Below are 23962 nucleotides of genomic sequence, written 5' to 3'. Positions count from 1 at the left end.
AACATCCTTAACATTGATGAACTTATAACTAAATAAAATGTGACTTAAGTGTAATACTATGAGTTGAGAATCTAATCTAGCGATTAAACGATGAATACCAAATGAAATGGCATCAAATAACAATTCAATGATGACATTGTATTCTGCAATATTGTTTGTCGTGCGACCAAGGCATACCCCATGCAGACTCACTAATTGATCGGTGGGAAAATAGATAGCCCAAGCGGTAGAAGAAAGATACTGAGTACTACGACTAGCGTCATCAACATAGCCAATGTAAGTTTGAGGGAGTATCGACATCTGCAAATCCAGTGTAACATAAGATAAGAAGGAAAAATAGAAGGAATTTGTAAAAATGAAATAAAATTGACATACATGTAAAATATGATACAACAATATACAATGTACTCATGCTGTTGATTTTCAATTTAACTAACGAGCAAGAAAAGACAGAAAAGTCAGCATTTTCATGTGTGTTTTACGAGCATGTAAAACAACAAAATAATCTCAAAATTTCATGAGTTTAACGATTCTTGGAAATAATAACAAAAATGGACTCGGAATAGGACTATGCTTGTGATAGGTTCTATGCCCTCCAGCATAACTTGTAGGGCCCATGTTCCCCAAGCTTCATTTGATCTACATAAGTAGAATATTGGTTACTAATAGGTAGATGAAATGAAGGTTCATTTACAAGATCAGATGAAAGAATCAACTCAATATTTATGAGATCTATTCAAAGAATCAAATCAATTAGAGGGGGATCTGTTTCATTTTTTAATGAGCTTGACACAGGAAAATAACTATGCTCATGCGAGCCGTTTCATTTATTAACGAGCTTGATGCAAAAAAAACATTATGCTCAAATCACCTTATTTTATTTTTTAACGATCTTGACACAAGAAAAGGAACTATGCTCACATAACCTTGTCATGGATTCTGTTATCACAAAATCAAGCACTGGAAGGCTGCTGACCAGGTAGACTCTGTGTAACTGTTTCAGACCAATCTTTTGACTAAGGCTTAGCCTCCTTAGCCTGAGAGGGCTCTCTCAAAAGGTTATTGATTTTGATTATTGAGAAGATGGCTAACTCTTGTAAAGTGACATGAACAAGTATGCTAGCTGGACAAACATTAAACTAATTTCCATTGGGCCTATGGAGTCAATCATACTTCAGTAAACAATGACACTGCCTTTACATAGAAGTCAGGGCACTTGGCATTAAGATGTTCAGAACACAACTTATATAAAACCACAGTTTACAAAGACATACAGGAAGTCAGAGCATGATTAATGAATTCTGAGTGATTATGTATTTGTACAACTGTAAAAGAACACTAAAGAAAATATACCATCACACATTTTGAACAAGGAAATCCCTTATGAATCCTGAGAAGAAAAACAGTCACTTATATTACTGAACTCTGTTTTTTCCATGAGCCAAAACAGTCCTCTGTTTTATAAAATATCCAACCTCCCTTACATAAAGGTTTCAGCTATATATAGACACATACTTCTAACTACTTAGAGCTACCTCCTCCAGCATGAGGGGAGCTCGATGACTGCCACTAATGACCCCTATCTGCTATTGAACTGACTCATTAAATACAATAAGTGCTAAACTGGAGATTTAAAGAGTCCTAATTAAACTATAACTCTAACTCTATCTTCCTCGTAGCATGATTCCTTCTTGTTCTTTGACACCTGTCTCCTTTTAGCTTGGCCGAGATGACTGAGAGGAGGATTCAATGTTCCACGCTAGCTTCGGATGCTGAATGCTTTGATGGTTCAGTGATGTTAGGAGAAAACCCCTGTTTTTTCGGTTCCAGTCTTCCACCACTTATTCGAAAATGCAGCAGCATGTCTCCAGCTCTTTAATATCCCAAAAATGTAGAGCACCACCATGTTTCCAGATGTGTTGGAGGCTTTGTTGATGGACAGGTGTGCAAGGCAAGACTCCTCGTATGCAACTCCTTCCAAACCCTAATGACCGGTAATAAGTGCTTTTATAATAAAAACTTTAACTTGAGTCAAAACATTTCACTTTTACAAAAGGTACACCTGTCATCATTTGAATGGCTATGCTAGCTTCATTTGGTCTCCTATATGTCCCTTAGGTGTTTCCTTTGAAAATTTCCGATCATCTTATCAAACTGTTTGTCTGCGCTTAAAAACAACACCTACAGCAGTTTCGTAGCGCGCTACGAAACTGCTGAGTTATGTTTGTTAATGCATATGACAATCTGAAATTTTGTAGGGCTTGATGCACAAAATGCTCTCCTTGTATCCATTCAGGATTACTGGTTGATTCTTGTTCCTGAGTTGCTATTTGCTGATTGTCATGAAATATTCAAACTCAATATGTAGGCAATCCTCAATCCCGACCTCCATCTTGATGCTGTTGTTAACTGTTGGAAGTGGTGTATAATTCCGTACCCAGAAGTCTTGGTACTCGACAATGTTACTGACATAGTTACGACTGATAGTAACCTTCAAAATGTACCTTAGCCTCCCATTTACACCATTGTATGACTCATATGGCATCTCAACTATGGAGAACTCGAATGGATAGGTCTTACGATCATGAAGCTCACCAGGTACATCTAGCTCCCGAACAAGGGAAATAAAATCGTAGAAGTTACCCCTGTCGAAATACAACTCTATTTGGCCTAGAAGCTCAATTTTTACACCATTATGCTCAACTTTTTTACCAGCAACAGGTTCTATCGAAACCTCTCCAACAACATTTTCTTGGCTTCGAAAAAGAGGCACCAAGGCAGTTTGCCCATTTTCTTTCTTTACAGTAGCCTGCTTACGAGTTTTCCCATCAGAAAAGGTGATAGATATTATACAAGGTAGCTTAAACGCTCCAATGAGATAGTTCATATTTGCAACTGGTCAATGCTTTTAAGTGATCTCCAAAACCCAAAATCTGCAATGATTGGTCAATCCACCCGCAGTTTTCACTTCAAAACACTTGCAAAACTTCCCGAACTCGGCAGACCTCTTAATTCTATCCGACTCATATGAAAATTTCGTTACAGGGTCAGGGGCTTCAAACCACATCAGTGAACACGTGACCAGGTTTGAAAAAGACAGACAGCCCAAAGTCAATTTCCTTCAATGATGAATGACAGAAAGCACCTCTTTGTTAGTTGCAGTGCTCGTGCCCATCCCTGTCTTACTTACTCATACCACTGGACATCACCATGCCATAAACCTGAACCAAGCCTTTATTTCTGTAGATCACTTGAAAAATGCAACGATTCCTCTAGGCGATTAGAGAATGCCAGGAAGACCAATGCCATAACCTAACAAGACAAATATCTGGATGCCCCTGTGCCTGAAAAGCCAAAATTGACAAGTGAAAGACTCTACTTCTTCACACAGGACTATATTTATACTTGTCATTCTGCCGTATGCTGTTTACAAAAATGCAGTTGTTGGGAAGCAAGCTCAACAATGGCCATTGCAGCAGCACTTGGTATTGTTTTCACTGAAAAACTTTTAAGATTAATTCCCCTCGTAGCCGCAATGTATCTCAAATACAGAGGATTTAATCTGATACGAGGGACACCAGCGCCGGATCCAAGGCAGGGATAGCACAGAAGCCATATCTATCTTCTTTTGTAAACTGGAAGAAGCACTCTTACCAGAATGGTCAACCCTTGTCTTCACTGTTATATTCTCTGCGGAATGCTGCATGGATCCTACAATATTTTGTTTCACGAGAGTATGGGGCAAACCAGTGTGATTTACCAGACTAGAACTTGCTAGATGGCCACCATGATGAGAATGTTCCCCAAGACAATACGGTGACACATCACCCTGGTTTGACACACGTAGTATTTCATGATGTTGTTCTCTTGCAGACAATTTGACAGCTGGGGTGAGATGTGTTATGAATCAGCACGAATTCCCCATTTCGTAGCGCAATTAGTGCAAAATCGGTGTTTTCCGCTACGAAATCACTTGCGCTGCGAAACTGCTAAAAAGGTTTTATGTGCTTTACCATCAAACAAATGTAAGACATTTGGCATTGAAATTTTGTCAGTGATAACAGATTCTAATAGGAAAATTCTCTTGAAGGAATACACACCAAAGGACACACCTCGACCATGGATTTGAAGAAGTCTTCATCAGATGGAAGAACAATTCTCTAGAAGGAATACATGTTAAGGGACTCAATAGGGTTAGGAAGATCAATCTTCAATGTCCCCATTGAAGGGTTCATCATGTCACTTACTAGATTTAAGTCAAAATAAGTTGAGCATACAACTAGAGGCTCATTTTCATTGGTAATCGAAAGGCATGGAACAAGTTGCCACATAATTAACCCATGATGGGGTGGATACCACTTGTGTATAATGAAAATCCAGGGAGGTTGGATGGTTGGTAGTTACATCAAGACCACCAAATGAAAATTGGTCAATAGTCACAATGTTTCCATTATAAGGGAAATACATCACACGAAAGAGTGTGGACACAACAGTTTTCATGGCAGGGACGTAGTCTCTCCTAAGGAGAAAATTGAAATCCAAATGGCCTTGGACTACCATAAAAACAATACATATAGTTTCCCCTTCCAAGGTAATAGGAAGCTGAGAAAGAATTCCTAAAGTCTCACTAGCTCTTTTGTTAAAATCCAACAGATTCTGAGTAATAGACACAAGTTGAGGGGAATCCAAAGCTTTCCAAGCAATTGAGGATAAAATGCTAATAGAATCACCTTCATCTACAATAACGTGACGCACATTATTATCACAATATTTCACAATGATTTGGAAATGGAAGCGAGAAGGGAGATGAGGTTCTATCAGTCTATTCCAATCAAATGAAATGACTTCAGTAGTTGGAGGGGGTTAAGATGAAAGGGGTGAAATTCTCCCTTGTGCAGTGGAATCTGAAATAACAAGAATAACATGAGTGGTATTAACTTCACTCTCTAAGGGGAGAGTGGTATCAACCAAAGATGGAATTGAATCAACCTTTTCATCAGCCAATTGTTCATCAACTTGAGTGGTATAGATTTCACTCTCCAAGGGGAAGAATGGGATTGACCGAACTTAGAATGGGATCAATTCATTTTTCAACTGAAGGTAGGTTGGGAGATGTTATGTGTCGAAAATGATTGTTCAGAGGTCTTTGTTTTCAGCCAGATGTATACCCCAGGAAGTTTGTACACCCCTCCATGCGGAGGGGACTTGTCCCCCTCGCGGGGGTCCGGGGGCAGTGCCACCGAAGCCAAAAATAGATGTAAAATTGCCTTGTAAAAGTATAGTAATTTCTAGTCAATCTGGGTTGTTCATTAGGCGGATGATCTGACGGTAGAACTTATGTTTAGTTTAGGGTTTTTTTCCCTAGAAGGAAACCTCTCTCTTTGTATGAAGGCATTGTATTTTGAGGCTGTGATATAGATGTGTATTCTCTGAGCGAGAAACAAAGAGGTGAGACTGTGAGAGAAAACAGAGGATATTACAGCGGATTTGTTGTAGGTTGTGTCTCTTCATTTTGCTGGATAATAGAAAGGAAGGACTGGCTGTTTGGGGTGGACGTAACCCAAACTAGGTGAACCATGTATATCTATGTCTCTCTTGTTTTATGTGTTTTCTGTGTTTATATTTCTGCAGTATTTTATGTGTTCCATTGCTCCGTAATAAATAATTCTCTAACAACTAGTATCAAAGCCGAAGGTCTATTTTGCTGATAAACTCACAAGAAAGAAGGGTTCCTCGTTCGAGTGGGAGCAATGGCGGAAGATGGTAAGTTTACGGTCGAGAAATTTAACAGCCAAAACTTCTCGCTATGGAAGATGCAGATGGAAGATTATCTGTATCAGAAATATCTGTACCTACCATTGAGCGGAAAAACAAAGAAGCCGACGACTATGACAGATGAAGAATGGAACCTTCTCGATAGAAAGGCACTCGGAACAATACGGTTGTGCCTCGCTACGTCAGTCGCCTTTAACATTTCAAAGGAAACAAGGACAGAGGATTTGATTCAGGCATTGTCAAAACTATATGAAAAACCCTCGGCCTCCAACAAGGTATTTCTTATGAACCGGTTATTTAATATGAAGATGTTAGAAGGTGGATCTATTGCAAACATTTAAATGATTTTAATACAGTTACAAGTCAGTTAATTTCTGTAGGGGTAAACTTTGAAGATGAAGTTAGAGCTCTGTTATTCTTGTGCTCATTGCCAGAAAGTTGGAATGGTTTAGTAATGGCCACTAGTAACTCTGTCTCTGGATCTAGTACTTTAAAGTTTTATGATGTTGTCGGTGCTATCCTTAGCGATGAAATGCAATAGAAAAGCTCTGGTGAGACATCGAGTAATGATTTGAGTGCAGAGTCTAGGGGAAGAAAAATGGAAAGAGGAAAGAGCTTAGGATATCGTAGTAAATCAAGGAAAGGCAAATCCAAGTCCAGATCGGGGATAGTGTGCTGGAAATGTGGAAAGAAAGGACACCTAAAGAAAGACTGTAGATCTCGGACGGGAAAAGAAGGAGATGCACAACAAGAAAACAATCTTGAAGCAAATGTCATGGGTGAGGTGTTACAATATGCTTTGATTCTTTCTTTGGAAAATATTACTGATTTCTGGGTGGTAGATTCAGGGGCCTCATTCCATGCCACACCTGATAAGAAATACTTTCATGACTATGTTCAAGGAGATTTTGGACAAGTTCGTTTGGGTGATGATAAACCCTGTAAAATTGTTGGAATGGGTAAGGTTCTTGTAAAACAATAGAATGGAAACCAATGGCTACTAAAGGAGGTAAGGCATGTTCCAGATCTAAAGAAAAATCTGATTTCAACAAGGCAGTTAGGCGGTGAAGGTTGTGTGACAACTTTCACAGATAAAGCTTGGAAGGTCACCAAAGGAGCCCTGGTAATAGCAAAAGGCGAAAAGGTTGGTACATTGTATTTATGCAATGGTATTTCTAACTCTGTTAATGCTTTAACTTCCAAAGGAGCAGATGCAGCATTATGGCATCATAGGCTTGGACACATGAGTGAAAAGGGGATGACGATTCTTCACTCAAGGAATTTGTTGCTGGGTTTGAAGAATGTTGATTTGGACTTCTGTGAAAATTGCATTTATGGAAAACAGAAGAGAGTCAGATTTCTCAGAGTTGGGAAAGAAAAGAAGAGCGAAAAATTAGAGCTTGTGCATACAGATGTATGGGGACCTGCTCAGGTATCATCTCTCGGTGGCTCTCGTTATTATGTTACCTTTATTGATGATGCAACTAAAAAAACTTGGATTTATTGTATTAAGAATAAATCTGATGTATTTGATACTTTCAAGAAATTGAAAGATTTGGTTGAGATTGAGACAGGAAAGAAATTGAAGTGTCTTAGATCAGACAATGGAGGTGAATATTGCAGCAAAGAGTTTGATAGGTACTGTTCAGAGCATGGAATTCGTAGAGAGAAGACAGTTCCAAGAACACCACAAGAAAATGGTGTGTCAAAAAGGATGAACAGAACAATCATGGAGCGTGCAAGGTGCATGAGATTGCATGCAGGATTGCCTTTATAGTTCTGGGCAGATGTTGTAGATACTACTGTTTATCTAATAAACAAAGGGCCTTCAAGTTCCTTGGATGGTGGTGTTCCAGAGGAAGAATGGATAGGTAAAAAGGTAAAATACTCCTTTTTAAAGCCTTTTGGTTGTGAGGCCTTTGTCCATATTGATAAAGAAAATAGAACAAAGCTTGAGGCAAAGTCAAAGAAATGTACCTTTATTGGATATGGTGTTAATGATTTTGGTTATCGCTTATATGATTACGAAAATCACAAAATCATTAGGAACAGAGATGTAATATTCAATGAAAAGGTCTTGTATAAGAATCAGTTGCAAGAAAAGAAGCAAGAAAAAGAAAACAAGGAATATGCAGTTCTTAACGAAATCACTAAAAAAGTAAAGGTGCCTGAAAATAATAATAATCAACAACCACAACAACAAAAACTACCACAACAGCAACAGGCACCCCAAACACCTGAAAGTGGTGTTAGAAGATCTACCAGGATAAGTAGACCCCTTGAATGATACTCTCCTTCATTATATTATTTATTTTTGACCGATTCTGGTGAACCCGAATGTTATGAAGAAGCAATGCAGGTTGAAAGCAAGAAGAAGTGGGAGGTAGCCATGGAAGAAGAGATGGACTCCTTAATGCATAACCAGACTTGGGACTTAGTCAGGTTGCCTGCAGGAAAAACTACATTGAAGAATAAATGGGTTTACAGGTTGAAGGAAGAAGATGGAGGAAAACATAGGTACAAAGCTAGACTTGTGGTGAAGGGGTTTGCACATAAGAAAGGTATTGATTTTGATGAAATATTTTCTCTTGTTGTTAAAATGACTTCAATCAGGACTATTTTAAGTCTAGTAGCAGCTAAATATTTGCACCTTGAGCAGTTAGATGTAAAGACAACCTTTCTCCATGGGGATTTGGAGGAAGAGATATATATGCAGCAGCCACAAGGATATGAGGTGAAAGGGAAGGAGAAACTAGTGTGCAGGTTGAAAAAGAGCTTGTATGACTTAAAACAGGCCCCAAGGCAGTGGTATCTAAAATTTGACAAGTTTATGTCTAAACAAGGTTATACTAGATGTCACTCTGATCATTGTGTTTATCTGAAAAAGAAAAATGATGGAAGCTATATTATATTGTTATTATATGTAGATGACATGCTTGTTGCAGGGTCTAACATGCAGGAAATAAATGTGCTCAAAAGAAAATTGGCAAATTCATTTGCAATGAAGGATTTGGGAGCTGCAAAACAAATCCTTGGTATGAGAATCACTAGAGACAGGAAAAATCACAAATTAACATTGTCTCAGAATGAGTACATACAAAAGGTGTTGAAAAGATTTAATATGCACAATGCAAAACCAGTTAGTACTCCTTTTGCTAGCCATTTCAAACATAGTAAGGAAATGTGCCCAAAGACCCAAGAAGACATGGATTATATGTCTAAAGTTCCATATGCATCAGCAGTTGGAAGCTTAATGTATGCAATGGTCTGCACAAGGCCTGATATTGCACATGCATTGGGAGTTGTAAGTAGGTACATGAACAATATAGGAAAGGAACATTGGATGGCAGTGAAATGGATTCTCAGATATTTGAAAGGTACCACAAATCAAGCATTATGCTTTGGTGGTTCAAACATTTATCTACAGGGATATGTTGATGCAGATATGGCGGGTGACAGAGATAACAGGAGGAGCACTACAGGATATGTATTTATTGTTGGTGGAACAGATATCAGTTGGGTTTCAAAAATCCAAAGTGTTGTTGCCCTTTCAACAATAGAAGCAGAGTATGTCGCTGCTACAGAGGCTAGTAAAGAAATGATTTGGTTACAAAGGTTCATGGGTGAATTGGGTAAGGAGCATGATATGGGCACGTTATACAGTGATAGCCAAAGTGCCATTCATCTTGCAAAGAACTCATCATTTCATTCCAGGACTAAACACATACAACTCAAGTACCATTTCATACGATCAGTGTTGGAAGATGGAGAGTTGAAGCTGGAAAAGATACACACTAGCCAGAATCCTGCAGACATGCTAACAAAAGTTGTAACTAGGGAGAAACTGAGAACATGCTCAGTTTCAATTGGTATTCAAGGATGACAATGAAGATGAGAAACAACCAGGTCCAAAAGAGGAGTCATTGTCCAGCAAATGGAGTTGCTACAATCATTCTCCAAGTGGGAGATTGTTGTGTGTGGAGAATGATTGTTCAGAGGTCTTTGTTTTCAGCCAGATGTATACCCCAGGAAGTTTGTACACCCCTCCATGTGGGGGGGGGGGGGTGCGGGATGGGCCTATCCCCCCCCGGCTGGGGGGTCTAGGGGCCAGCGGTCCCTAGGCGGGGGTTTGGGGGCAGCGCCCCTGAAGCCAAAAATAGATGTAAAATTGCCTTGTAAAAGTATATTAATTTCTAGTCAATCTGGGCCGTTCATTAGGCGGATGATCTGATGGTAGAACTTATGTTTAGTTTAGGGTTTTTTGCCCTAGAAGGCAACCCCTCTCTTTGTATGAGGGCATTGTATTTTGAGGCTGTGATATAGATGTTTATTCTCTGAGCGAGAAATATAGAGGTGAGACTGTGAGAGAAAACATAGGATATTACAGCGGATTTGCTGTAGGTTGTGTCTCTTCATTTTGCTGGATAATAGAAAGGAAGGACTGGGTGTTCAGGGTGGACGTAGCCCAAACTGGGTGAAACACGTATATCTGTGTCTCTCTTGTTTTATGCATTTTCTGCATTTATATTTCTGCAGTATTTTATGTGTTCCATTGCTCCGTAATAAATAATTCTCTAACAAGAGAAAGCTTGTAGTAACTAGTTGGAAGTTGTTGTTGAGATACAGTAAGCTTTTCCAACATTTTATAGGCTTCATCAATATGAGGGAAAATGTGAGTTTGATGACTTCCTTTGCATAACCTACAGGGAAACCTAACTTTACACTTTTTCCCTAGAACCTTAGAATCATTGGTTCCTAAATCAATAGTAAGTTGATAATAATTTTCACATCATACTTCCAAGACCTTACGAATACCAGGGAAATTGATAAGGAAGTCGTCACCCTTACAAAGCTTGTAAGGGTATTTGGGCTTGTGATGCATGTTGGAGGATTCATCAACATTATCAACTCTCACAACCATGATTGGTTGATTTACTCCTTTATTATCTCGCTTCTTATTCTTCTTCTTAGCCTCTTGGTTACTAGTATTAAGAATTTCACCAAATGAAGAAGAATAAAGGATACAAGACATGATGGGAAAAGAAGGTAATAGGTCACCATGAGGTAAAAAAACTAGTTGAGGTTGAGGAGAAGTATCTAGTTGAGGTGAAGAAAATTTAGTATTTGAAGCCAACAAGGTTGAAAACAACCATACCGATAAACTTATCATTAATTCGGGAAGAGACAACTAGCCATATAAGGAGGACCAACATTTTTAAAGTAAGGAAAAGGATTAGGATACCTATTAAGAAGGGTTCCTTGGTTGGTAAATTATGGAACTATTTCCATCAGGTTCAACTCCAGGTCTACTAAAATTGAATTTTAATTAAGAATTCTAACAATTTATGATAGTTAAATTCATAATTGGTATCAATGAAAATAAACAAAAGCAGTAAAAATGGGATACTAGGTATATTGTGAACTACAATATATCGTTAAGTATGTGCAGGAAATCTCCTCAAATTTTGTGTTCAACCTATCACAAACACCAATGTCACTGACTCAGTTACCTATGGGAGGTTTGCAACCTATAGGGGGTCTTCCGATATACTAGAGAGTATGTGGAAGCTTAGTTCATGTTAGTGTTATATAGTGTGTCTTGTACGATAGGAGGCATTCTAATATACTTATAATGTGGAGTGCCATTCGATATACACAAGGATACATGAAGAACAATCCTATATACTTACGTACATGGAATACTGACTACCTGAAGAATGTAACACAGACAATTAACAATAACTCTTATGTTTATAGATGTTGAAAAACATCTTCTAACCTAGATCCACTAAATATGATGTGATTAATTAATGCCTTGGTAAATTTTAATTGATTTTATTGTTTCACTTTTCATTAAAGTAGTCAAATATGTATGATAACCAAATGGTATATTAATTGAATTTCAAATGCAGCTAACAAGAAATGTAATATTTTAACTTCGATGAATATTATCTACAAAATGGAGAAGACTTCATTCACTTTTTAACAATGCAAGAATAAATGAATCATTTTTTAAATGAAAATCAAAGAGAGTGAAAAATTCAAGCGAAAAAGCACTTCCCGCAATAAGCCAAACAAGCAAACATGCTAAAATTAATCTATCTTTTCGTGAAAATTATTCAAAATTCTTTACCGTAGACACAAGGAATTCCTAATCAGATCACTTGAAGAAGACAAATTCATATAACCAGTTTCCAAAAGAAAGAAATTTCCTTTTGATAAATCAATGGAACTAATCAATTCCAAAAGTGTAAATATGTAAAGATAAACAAATTACACAAAATCATAGTTAAACACAATAATCCAAGCTAAGGTTGATTTTTCTATCATGTAAACAAACCTAAGAAATCATAAAAATAAAAAATTTCTGGACCTAAATGACAAAACCCCTATTTTATTTTTTATTTTCTAAGTGTATTGTAGGTAAGATATTAACACCGGTATGGTGTCACTCTATTGCTAATATTAAATTGTGCAACTGTCTCTTTTCTACTAAAAGGAAGAGTGCAACACCTAAGAAAAAGAAAAGAAAAGAAAAAGCACTAACATAGATCCAAAAATTTAACTTTTCAAGCATATAAATATAGTCAATTAAGGTAGTGGAAGGCAATCAGTGAACACTAGAAGGAATATAGAAGAATAAAAAGTTCCCCAGTGGAGTCGCCAATTTGTTAGGTGGAAAATCTTGTCTTGCAGACAAGACAAGATATCCCTAGACTTAATGACTAAATCTAGTAACCAAAAAACAAATTAGTAAATCTTTCCCTATGTTCATTTTCTATTTAATCATAAACAAGAGTAATGGAGTATGAAATCCATACCTTTAAATGAAATGCCCGATGAAGATCCTCACTATGGTTTGATGCAACTTTCCAATGCTCATAATTTAGACCTGCAAACACAATAACAAACAAAGGATCAAAGGCATATGATATATAAATGATTCAATAAGACCTATACTAGAGATCAAGGAGATTAGTATCTAATATCATTACCAATGGAAAAAATCAAAGTAAACAAGTAATACACCAGATCCATTAGACAATGTAGTGAGAAAGAAACACTCTTTTGTATTATAATTGAATGAAAAGGGCAAATACATCCTATCCTTGATGTTGCAAGCCTCCTTCCAATAGTCTCCAATCTTCCCTTAAGTGACAAGCTTCCAACCTCAAATTGACAACATAAGTTTACATCAAAATTCAATCCCTTCCCCTCTGGTCTGTAGTGAACTTATAAGACAAGAGGAGCGGGTTAGAGATCCTCCTTCTAAGGATCAGAGCCACAAAGATGGCGATTAGGGATCCATAATGAGAGTGAATAAATTCATGAACCATGGGATGAGGGCGAAATATGTAGGGGTTCGAGTCCTTTTTTTTGGTATAATATTCCCCAACAAAGCTTCTAGAAACGGCCTTTTATTTTTACCTATGTTAAAAGGTTGTTGCACTTTTTAATGGAAAATATAGCGACAGATTGTGCAATCTAAAATCATTAAAACTGCATTTGCACAAATAGTTGCTAGGAAGAGTGCAACACTGCTTAAAAGTAGGTTTTTTAGCAATGTAATCCATGATTCTTGTTGTGTTTATAATGGTTTTGCTTCCAACAATGTAGGGGATTGCTTACAAGAGTTCATCGGATAGTGAGAGATCTGGATTTGCGGTCATTTTCCTAATGGTGACAAAATGATGTGTAACACATACTAGTATTCATCAGAAATGATGATATCTTGTTTTAATGCCATATTTTGGACATGTAATAGAATTTTTATGCATACTAGTAGTCATCAGAAATGGTGATTTAGTATTATATGTTATATGTAAATAACATGTTATTTTATATAAAAGATTGTTGTTTTTATTAAAAAAAAGGTTATTAGAATACATTCATTAAGAGTTGTTATGATCACAATGATCTAATTTCCATACAAGTAGAGTGTGGCAGGCATTTGAGATCTGATGACCACTTTATATATGATGAATCTTTATATAACGTGGTTAGAATTATGCCCATAGACTTTTGGTTGCAAAATGGAACTAGCACTACTCCACTTTGGCCATTTGATATTTGTTTTTGTCTTAGCTAATGTAAATCTATGTTTTAATCTCTTATTTTAAAGTTATATAGTTATGTGTGCGGGCTTAAAGAAGTTTATTTCATTAAAATTAAAATTTTAATTGTCACATTTCCATTTGATATGAAGGTGACTAGTGTATATGCATCTGAGAGGAAATGGAGTGAGACTATTTCATCTTTTTAGATAAGAGGAATTGGCTTACTTGCTAAAAAACACAAAATGTAGTGTATATTCACTCAAATATTCATCTTCTATCGTGCAATCATGAAATCTACCTTGCTGGACCAACTAAGATGTGGGATTATGGCAGTTCACGGGATGAAGGTGATGTTGAGCTACCATTGAATTTTTTCCAAGTCTATTGGTGAGTTGGATTTACCCAATGACTAAATTGAACTTAGTGGTTCACTTGTTGAGAACATCATGAATGTATAAAGTATTCTCATTTATCCATATTAAACAAGTGCTACTTAGTAGCTAGTCTCTGTCGCTTAGTTTAAATATATGAGTGAAAGCTTGAAGATGGGTTACACTTTTGGGCCAAATGTAGTAATGAAATTTCAAGTTTTTCCTCTTTTATCGAATTGAAGCCCTCAAAATTCATATAAGCACTATGAATTTTGATTCAGAGTAAAAATACAAATTGTGGAGAATTATGTTGTTATCCTAATGATATTTTTTGTAAAAATATTTAGTTTTGTATAATATGTCAATTTTCCATTAAATGAAATGTTTTTCCTTGCAAATTTTCACACATATTAAGAGGCATGTGTGTGTTCACGTAGCATAACTTAGTATAAAATGTGTATATATATATATATATATATATATATATATATATATATATATATATATATATAAGCATGATCTACACGGAGAGAGCTAATTTTTCATATTAAAATGTATTTTTTAATGCGTAAATATATTTTTTATTATTTTTCGAAGTTGGCGAAGTAATATTTCAATTGCATTTTGAAGATATGTGTGTTCACGTAACGTTTTTTTTCAAATATTTAAATAAATTAAAAAACCAAAAGTACCCTTTTGAAGAGGACTCACAAATGAAGATAGTGGTATTTTTTGAAATTTTTTCATTGTATATATTTTATGATATTTATTTTTAATTTGACCTATTTAGAATAGTTAAAAAAAATCAAACATTATGTTTAAAATAAATTAGATGAAAAATATCATATAAATTAGAAAATTTCAAACTCATATGCCATTGGATAGAGTATTCCTTTATGAATCCAACGTGATTAACTCTGCCACCTAAGGACAAATTTAGCCCTAAGTCTGCTAGGGTACAAAATGGAGTTGCAAGATATTTGCAGAAGAGGTGTTGAAATTGCTGATTTTAGGACTTAAGAGGCTCGATCGAGTGCTTAAAGCACTCAATCGAGCGCCTAAATTTCAAATTTAAATAACTCATTCGAGGGTTTTGTATACCCTTGATCGAGCCATATACGTGGTTAACATAGGCTTGATTGTGTGCTATGTCTCGATCAAGTTGTGTAGCTCGATCGAGTCTTTATAGAAATTTTTTGAATGATCTAAAATTAAACATTTTTTAAATTCCAAATCTTATTAGAATTTTTGCTATAATGTCATGTAAAAACCTTATTAAATTTAATATTAATATTGAGTTATTATTATTATCATCATCAAAATAAATGATGAAATGATATTAATATAAAAAAATTAATATTAATATATTTTAATGTTAATATTAAATTTATTAATTTTAGATTAATATAATATTATTTTTTTTCCAAGGAAAAAATCGAACTTTTTATTACGATTTATAAAAAGTTACATAGTATATGCAATTAAGCATTCAGTTAACTGTATGATTTGATCTAATCATAGAGTTGTTCTGAAATGGTGTTTGAGTATCTTCCAACTCTACCATCTCACTTTGTCTGGAGAAAACGTGTTGATCCTTTTATCCCGGGCCTCCTCGGTGAGGAAAACAACCCAAACGAGATAATGGATCAGCTGTCAATGACAATTTATCAACAAAAACCAAAACCATCTAAAACATATATCAAATGTTTATCAAAGTCTCAAGAAATATGTTCTGAGCCATTCCCAGGCCTCCTCATTGAGGAAAACAACCCAAACAAGAATGTGTTCAACTATAAGTTAAAGTTTTATACCAGTTCATTGACATATTCCGATAAAGTAAAAGTAAAACAAACAAAATGTTCTGTTGTGTATGAGTCTGAAACTGAAAGACTAAATAACTGCCTTAAATTGGAAGCCTATGCAAAAACCAGAGAGATATGCCAACATTATGCATATGGTGCTTGATCCGACACATGGATCCCATCCTGGTCCGATTCCTCTATTCTCCAACTGTCCAGAGCTATTTGTAGACCTGCTTTAGAAATTTGATATGTGGTGTTATTACGTTCCCCTCTGGTGCGATAATGAGGCTCTCAAGATTTTTTGTTGTTGGTTCCTCATCCTGCTTAGATCCCTCCTGTTGCTGAGGGGCCTGAGGTCCAGGATAACCTTCTTCCTGCACCTCCATGTGCTCTACTAAGTCCTCTTGTTGCCTGTCTATATCCATCTGGTCTTCGCCCATACTTTTCTTTGGCTGCCTTCCTTTTGATTCCTCCTCTTCTGCTACCCCTGTCTCTACCTTCCTCTATTTCCTTCGATGCCTAAACCCCATCGGACACTCTTTTGCCAGGTGTCCATAAATGTGACACCTGTGGCATCTGAATGGAAAGTGTTCATAATCTAATTGTTGCACGTACTTGAAATCTTTGTATTGCAAATGAATCTCCTCTGCCAAACCAGACCGAGGGTTTAAACTTACCAGGATACGAGCCATCCCCTGGTCTCTTGTTTGCAAGAATGACATGTCTACCTCCATGAATTTTCCAAGGTGGTTCCCAATGGCTTTGAAAACATACTCGAACCAGAGAAATAGTGGGAGTCCGGGCATGCAGACCCATACAGGTAATTCATCCACCCTCTCTCTCTATGCATCGAACATTGGATTCCATTTTTTGAAGAAAATTGGGTGTCTCCCGAACGACCAGTTCCTCTCCAGAACCCATTCCACTGCTTCTCTCCTTCCGAACTTGACCATAAACCAACCTTTTGCCAATGTCGTGACCTGAAAGACAGTGTCTGGTGCTGCCTTCCAGCTTTTTGAGGTCCATTCCTGAATGAAATTGGAAAAGTATTTCTTGCCTTGAGCCCTTCCTACCAGGGTTAAGTTCGCGACTTCCATGGCCTCATCAATTTTAACATCCATTCCAAGGACCAGATTTGCAACAGCTTCCTTCCTTTTGATTATTTTGTGCTTTTTCCTCTTCTCCCCCGCCTGCCTCTGTCGTATCCCTTCCTCCCTATTCTGTGAGTTTGTTTCCACATTTGTTGATACTTCCGAGAGCGTTCCTGCACTCCCTTCTTCTCTTGTTTTTCGGCTCCCTCCAACCAACCTTCCTCCTGCTAGATTTGTGGCTTCCGCTCCAACTGCAAGTGCCTTGTCTGTCGCTTGTTCTACCTTCCCACTTCCACTCCCTTCCCCTACCTCTATCAACTTGATTCCCCTTCCTTTCATTAGACTTCCACCAGCTGCCTTCCAATTTGCCGTCAACCCCTCAATTCTGACCCCTGTGACCGGATTTTGATGATGTACCTTGTTTCGACTGAAAGTGTGAGGGTTGCTAGCCACATGAGCCTGAGTTAGGCTCGGCTTTGTCTCTTCTTGACCAAACCCTACCCCCACCATTTGGCCTGTGCTCCATTCCTCATTGCTTCTGAGCCCACAACTAATCACAATGTCCTCTAACCCTCCTGAATAAAAATGACTGTGAGGGCGGGAAGGATCAAAACTTACTTGGAAAGTATCATTTTTCATCGCTCCATGCTCCGACAAGGATAGTTTCTCCTATTGCTTTTGCTGCCCTTCCCAGCTTTCCAGATATGACAGTCCTAGGCTTTCCTCCAGGAGCCCTAGGGTTTTACTCTGCTTCCAAGCCGCTTCTGAGCCTCCTTTCTTCCTCCCTGATCATCCAGCTAGACGAATATACCTTTCGATGTTCTGGTCCATTACCTCCAGACCCCAGACCGACAAGATATCCCCAGGCTTGGGGTCCAGATCAACATAATCACTTGGTTTGACCATATTCTACCTATATGTTCCTAGGTAACTGCTTTGTGGTAAAAACGCCCTTCACAGTTTTGGTTTCGATCGCGTGTTGTGGGTAGAAGGCGGAAGCACATCTAACCCTCAAGAAAAACTTTGTTTCATTGTCGGATTCCATTCTCTGATGGCGGTCATGTGCATAAGGGTTTTCCTTACCCCAAAAATCTTAAGCGTATGCCGCCTTCCACCTATCCTCCAGAGTACTTTCGTGCTTGATGACCTTGGGTCTGTCACGGCCAGCCGTCTGCCCCCGTACAACCTCATGTCATGATTCTAATCCTGCAGGCCTCCCACCTGCGGTCTACTCCCGACTCCTATGCCCTAATTCCTTCCATGGTTTAATTGTAGACCAGCCTTGTCCCCTTTTCTTTTGAATTTGGAACATCACTTGGTGAGAAAGAACTTTCTAGAGGGGAGATTAATATAATATTATTAACTTTAATATAATATATATATATATATATATATATATATATATATATATATATATATATATATATATATATATATATATATATATATATATATATATACTAGCACAAGCACATTAATAAATGTGGTTGATATACGCCATGGGTGTTAACAAAAGAGTTGACCAAGAACACAAAAAGAGTCATACAAGATGGCTCAATATATGTTCATTTTATTTAGCCTAAGTTCTTTATAAATCAAACATAATAAAATAAATAATATTTTTAAAATCATGAAGTAATCATAACCTAAAGCTACCTTTAAAGAAATAAAACCTAAACAATTTCAATTGGAAGACATGAAGCGTTCTATGTACCTTTGATGGAGGTAGTTGGAACATTAATATTTTAGAAAAGTTTAGATAATATCTCCATGGAAAATTGTCATTTTCCCTCAAGGTGAATGTACAACACATGTTTGAAATGTTGCATTTAATATATATATTGTATGACATAAATAAATAAATAAATAAAAAAATAAAATAAAATAAAAAATAAAAAATAAAAAAATAAAAAAATAAAAATAAAAAATAAAAAATTATTTAAACATAATATTTTAATTGTCAAAGTATTTTAATTTTTTTGAAATATAGAGTGAGAGAGAGTGGGAGAGAAGGGTAAGAGAGAGAGAGAGGGACACAAATATGGAGAGAGGGAGAGGAGGAGAGAGTCTCCGAGAAAGAGAGGGAGCTCGAGAGATGGAGTTGGAGGAAAATATAGGGAAGGAAGAATTTCAAGACATACAGAGAGAGAAAGGTGGAGAGAGAGAGTGACAAGGGAGAGATGGAGAGAGAGTGTGTATGTTTGGGGTTGATATAGAAAGACAAATAATGAGAGATGGAGAGAAGGGGGGAGAGAATGAGAGAGGTAGGGAGATAATCAACAAAGTTGCAGGATGAAGCTCGAGAGAGAGAGAGTGACGTAGGGGAGATACAAAGGGAGGGGGGAGAGAAAGGAAGAGAGAGAGAGAACTTGAGAGGGATGGAGAGAGAGAGAGGGAGGTAAGAATAAATACATATAGATAGAGAAATGTGGAGAGAGAGAGGGAGGTAATAAGAAATACATATAGATAGAGAAAGGTGGAGAGAGAGATAGGGAGTGGCAAGGGAGATGGAGAGAGAGAGAGAGAGAGAGAGAGAGAGAGAGAGAGAGAGAGAGAGAGAGAGAGGTAATAAGAAATACATATAGATAGAGAAAGGTGGAGAGAGAGATAGGGATTGGCAAGGGAGATGGAGAGAGATAGAGAGAGGAAGTGACAAGGGAGATGGAGAGAGAGGGAGAGAGGAGAGTAGAAGGGAAGAGAGATAGAAGGGGAGACAAAGGGAGAGAAGGGGAAGAGAGAGAGAGAGAGTGATAGGGAGGGAGATGTATATAGATATGGAGAAACAGTGTGTATGTTTGTGAGGTGATATATAGAGATGAATAAGGAGAGACGTAGGGATATATAGATATAGATGGAAGGGGGGAGAGGCAAGAAGAGAGAGATAGAGGGAGGTAGGGAGAGATCTAGATAGATATGAAGAGAGAGAGAGAGAGAGTGTTTTTTGGGGGGTGATATACGAAGACAAAGAAGGGGATATGGAGGGAGAGATCGATATAGATAGAGGGGGCAGAGAAAGGGAAGAAAATTGCTTTCACTAGATGCATTGATTTTAGTGTACAGATGTTGATTTCTAATCCTATTTTATTTCTAGCAAATTGCAACATTGATTTCTATGTAGATGTTGATTTCTAATTCTATTTCATTGCTTGCATTAGATGCATTTCTTTCATTAAATATGCTAATTTATAATATATTTTGATTGAGCTTGCATCAGATGCAACGATTTTAGTGTAGACGTTGATTCCTAATCCTATTTGATTGCTAGCACTATATGCATTAATTTTAGTGTAGATGTTGATTTCTAATCCTATTTGATTGCTTGCAGCATTAGATGCATTGATTTCAGTGTAGATGTTGATTTCTAATTCTATTTGATTGTTTGCATTAGATGCATTGATTTTAGTGTAGATGTTGATTTCTCATCCTATTTGATTTCTTGCATTAGATTCAAATAATTTATTTTTAAAATCGAATTGTAATAACATACATGTTTATTGCACTAAAAGACACTTTCTACAAGCCATATGAAGCATGATTGGAATTATTTCCATGTCCAATATTAAATTGATACATGATATATTTAGTTCATTATAAGTATCAAAGTGACTTGCATCATAACTTTTCAGATTGTACTTATTTTCTTAGTCTATGAAACTAGAAATAAAAAATGAACATATATTTTACTAATAGAAGTTATAGTATACAGAAAAATTATTAAATTAGCGAAATAATTTTAATAGATCTATTTAAACTTCAAAAATTAATGAGCATCCATAAACGAGATTAATACAAATCCATAAACTGAAATAGTGAATACATGTATCAAAACACTATTTGTATGGAAATATATATGAATTACAAATATCACATGAACATCAATAAATTGAAATAATAAGCATCTATAAACTAAAATAATGTCCATGATGTACATCCATAAACTGTCCATGATGTACATCCATAAACTGTCCATGTAAGAAAATATACAACGTCTATATCTGACATATGGATATGTCTTATGAAATGAGCCTAAAAATATACAAACCATGACACTCTAAGTACCACCATAACTCCTATGTGAGTTCTGTTGTGCATGGTAAGTGTCCATATGTTGGTACTGCAATATAACACATTTAAATTCAAACTAATTAGATCATTGTTTGTACAAAATAAACAATATGGAAATAAATTATATTGAACCACGTTTCTAATTACAAACATATATACATGAATCTACTAACCTCAGTTAAGTCCAAATGTGAGTCTTAAGGATGCGGATTTGATCATGAATTTGAGTTTGGCGCTCCCTTGGTTGTGGCTTGATGTTTGGGGCCTGCATCGATTGACCTACATCATGAGTGCCTCGAAACCCAGTATCCCACTCATGTCTCCACATAATAGGGGCATCAACATCACTCTGCATATGGGTCTGGGTACACAATGGCAAGGACAAATTATAATTAGTCTATAAATTAATTAGCATGTTTATGTAACTTAAAAAAGAAAATGTTGAAATCTTAGGGACAAATAAGTTTACCTCAATTGTTGGTCCATGTGTACATATTGGCTCTCCTCCACATTAGTGAACATATAATATGGAGGTGGAGGTGGAGGTGGAGGAGAACCCATGGAAATGTGCTATGGTCGAGGATGCCCTGGTTGATCAACTTCCCCCTCAAATGACCTCGTAAGCTCTTCCATGTAGTTGGGACGTGTTGACATGTTATCGTGAACTTATTAATATAAATTATGCAATCTAATACGAATTAGAAATTTAATATAAATAATTATGCATAATTTGATAATAAGAGTCAAAAGTTTCATATATATATGTACCTGGTTTATGTAACATGGGCCATGCACCCTCCAAATCTCATGAATGGCATCACGACACATACATGTATGTGTCAAAAGCTGTTCAAAGGGTAAACTCGCAAGAAATTCATCATCATATAAGGGAAATAATGGGTCACAAGGCAATGATGGTGGTCTCCTAATCTCTCCATGCAATGCAATATGTGCACAAGCCAATGATGCTCGCATGTTGTTTGCAATAGTCTCTCGTGTCTCACCACCGAGTTGTGATAACTCTTCTAGCTCTCCAAGTAATACCATGCTCAGAGATGGTAGTGGGAAGAATCTCGGAGGTGGTGGTACATGCCCAAGGTCCCTACAAGCCCCCTGATACTCATAAGTATTTCCCATGTTGATACAATAAAAATGAGATTCTATGTTAGTGTAATTTGGCCTCATATGTAACAAACTCTACATATAAATGCTTAGAAAAATAAATTGTGACCTTTTCATGGTTGGGGAACTTTCCCCAAGCTCCAACGAAACTATCATACATGAAAGGGACTGCATGAACATTACTAAAACATTTCAGTGGGATTGGGCCTTTATGTCTAGTAGGGTGATTAGGAAGGATGTTGAACAACTCCCCATGAAAATAAATGTCCTTGGTGGCCTCTCTCACCACCTCCAAAGAATCTGGGCCTCTAACCTCATGCCTCCTGACATTATGTATGAACTGGTGGCTATGTGGGCTCGAACTCTAGTATATCTCGATTAACCTAGTCATGTTATCCAACATCAAATACAATGCAATGTGATTCGGTGAAGTGGCAAGGATATTATTTATCTCTGTTGTGATCCGTGTATGACGGGTCATAACATCATCTAATGTGATCTGAGTTGTAGCATCATCCCATGGAGGGATTGATGGTGCACTTTGATCCTCAGCTTCAACTTGCTGAGGACCTATACATCATAGACATAATTTAACATAAATATAGTTAACAAACTAGAAGCATAATAACATATACATTAAATTCAAACACATCAGTTGAAGATAATTTAAAAATTAAAGACAATTTCAAGACATAAACACACAATTTTAAAATGATTTAAAAATGCAGGAGATGTACCTAAAATTGGTGAAGATGGTCCACTAAATGTACAAGCATGGTCATCAATAGAGACAGAAACACTACCTCTGACACTCCGACTAGCATCAGAGGTAGGATCTACTAGGGGAACACGAACTTTTGGTGGGCTACGTGATCTATCATGATCCCAACCATGTATAACATACTCTCTTGCACTATGATGGCCTGCAGTTCAGGCGCGTATATGGGTTGCCTCGACATATTACATATAATATATATAAACTAATCCATGAAAAAAATGTTGACAAAAAACCATTTCTAAACTCAAGCAGAATAATCTAACCTGAAGTCCTAAACTTTAGAGTCCATTTTTTGATAATTTATCAACCAAAGTACATTGAGTTCCATGTAAAAACAATCGAAAGAAGTGATCAAATCTATTCTCACACTTTTTCTCATTTCTAATTAATTCATTTTATTTATAGTGCAACTATATGTAAGTATATATGTAAAAAATTGAAATAAACCTATTTTAAAAACTAATAAAATTTCATGTCAACCAAGTACTACAATAAACTTTACGTTCTTAATGTTTGAATTTGACACGTGACATGTACTAGGTGCAAGCACATGAAGATAATGTTTCTTGTACAACGCACTACATAATGAAACAATATGGTACAAATTAGAAAAGAGTCTAAATGCTTTTATTCACTACACCAAATGCACTTTTTATGATGGATTTAATTTATCTATCAATGATGCATTATATATATATATATTATATATATATATATATATATATATATATATATATATATATATGCTCTTTATATATATAATGTTATGTTAAATAATTATGCTATGTTAAATGTTATAGTTATGCACAATGTACATGTTACACTATGTTATGTTATGAACTATGTTATTTTGTGTTACACTGTGTGTGTGTGTGTTATGTTAGGCTAAATGTTAAATAAC

At 36.5% G+C, this 23962-nt stretch overlaps 1 pseudogene; it reads right to left on the bottom strand.

Moving 5' to 3' along the window:
- Positions 1–2311: 2311 nt before the first annotated feature.
- Positions 2312–3054, bottom strand: LOC149214968 (vacuolar protein sorting-associated protein 26B pseudogene; annotated as a pseudogene).
- Between the last annotated feature and the right edge of the window lie 20908 nt (positions 3055–23962).

The sequence above is a fragment of the Pinus tabuliformis genome, chromosome 1_1 (genome assembly GCF_031772625.1).
Source record: "Pinus tabuliformis cultivar Carrire ecotype Pingquan chromosome 1_1, CPIR1, whole genome shotgun sequence".
NCBI lineage: Eukaryota > Viridiplantae > Streptophyta > Pinopsida > Pinales > Pinaceae > Pinus > Pinus tabuliformis.
The sequence above is the reverse complement of the archived record's forward strand: the minus strand, read 5'-3'. Positions and strand labels throughout refer to the sequence as shown.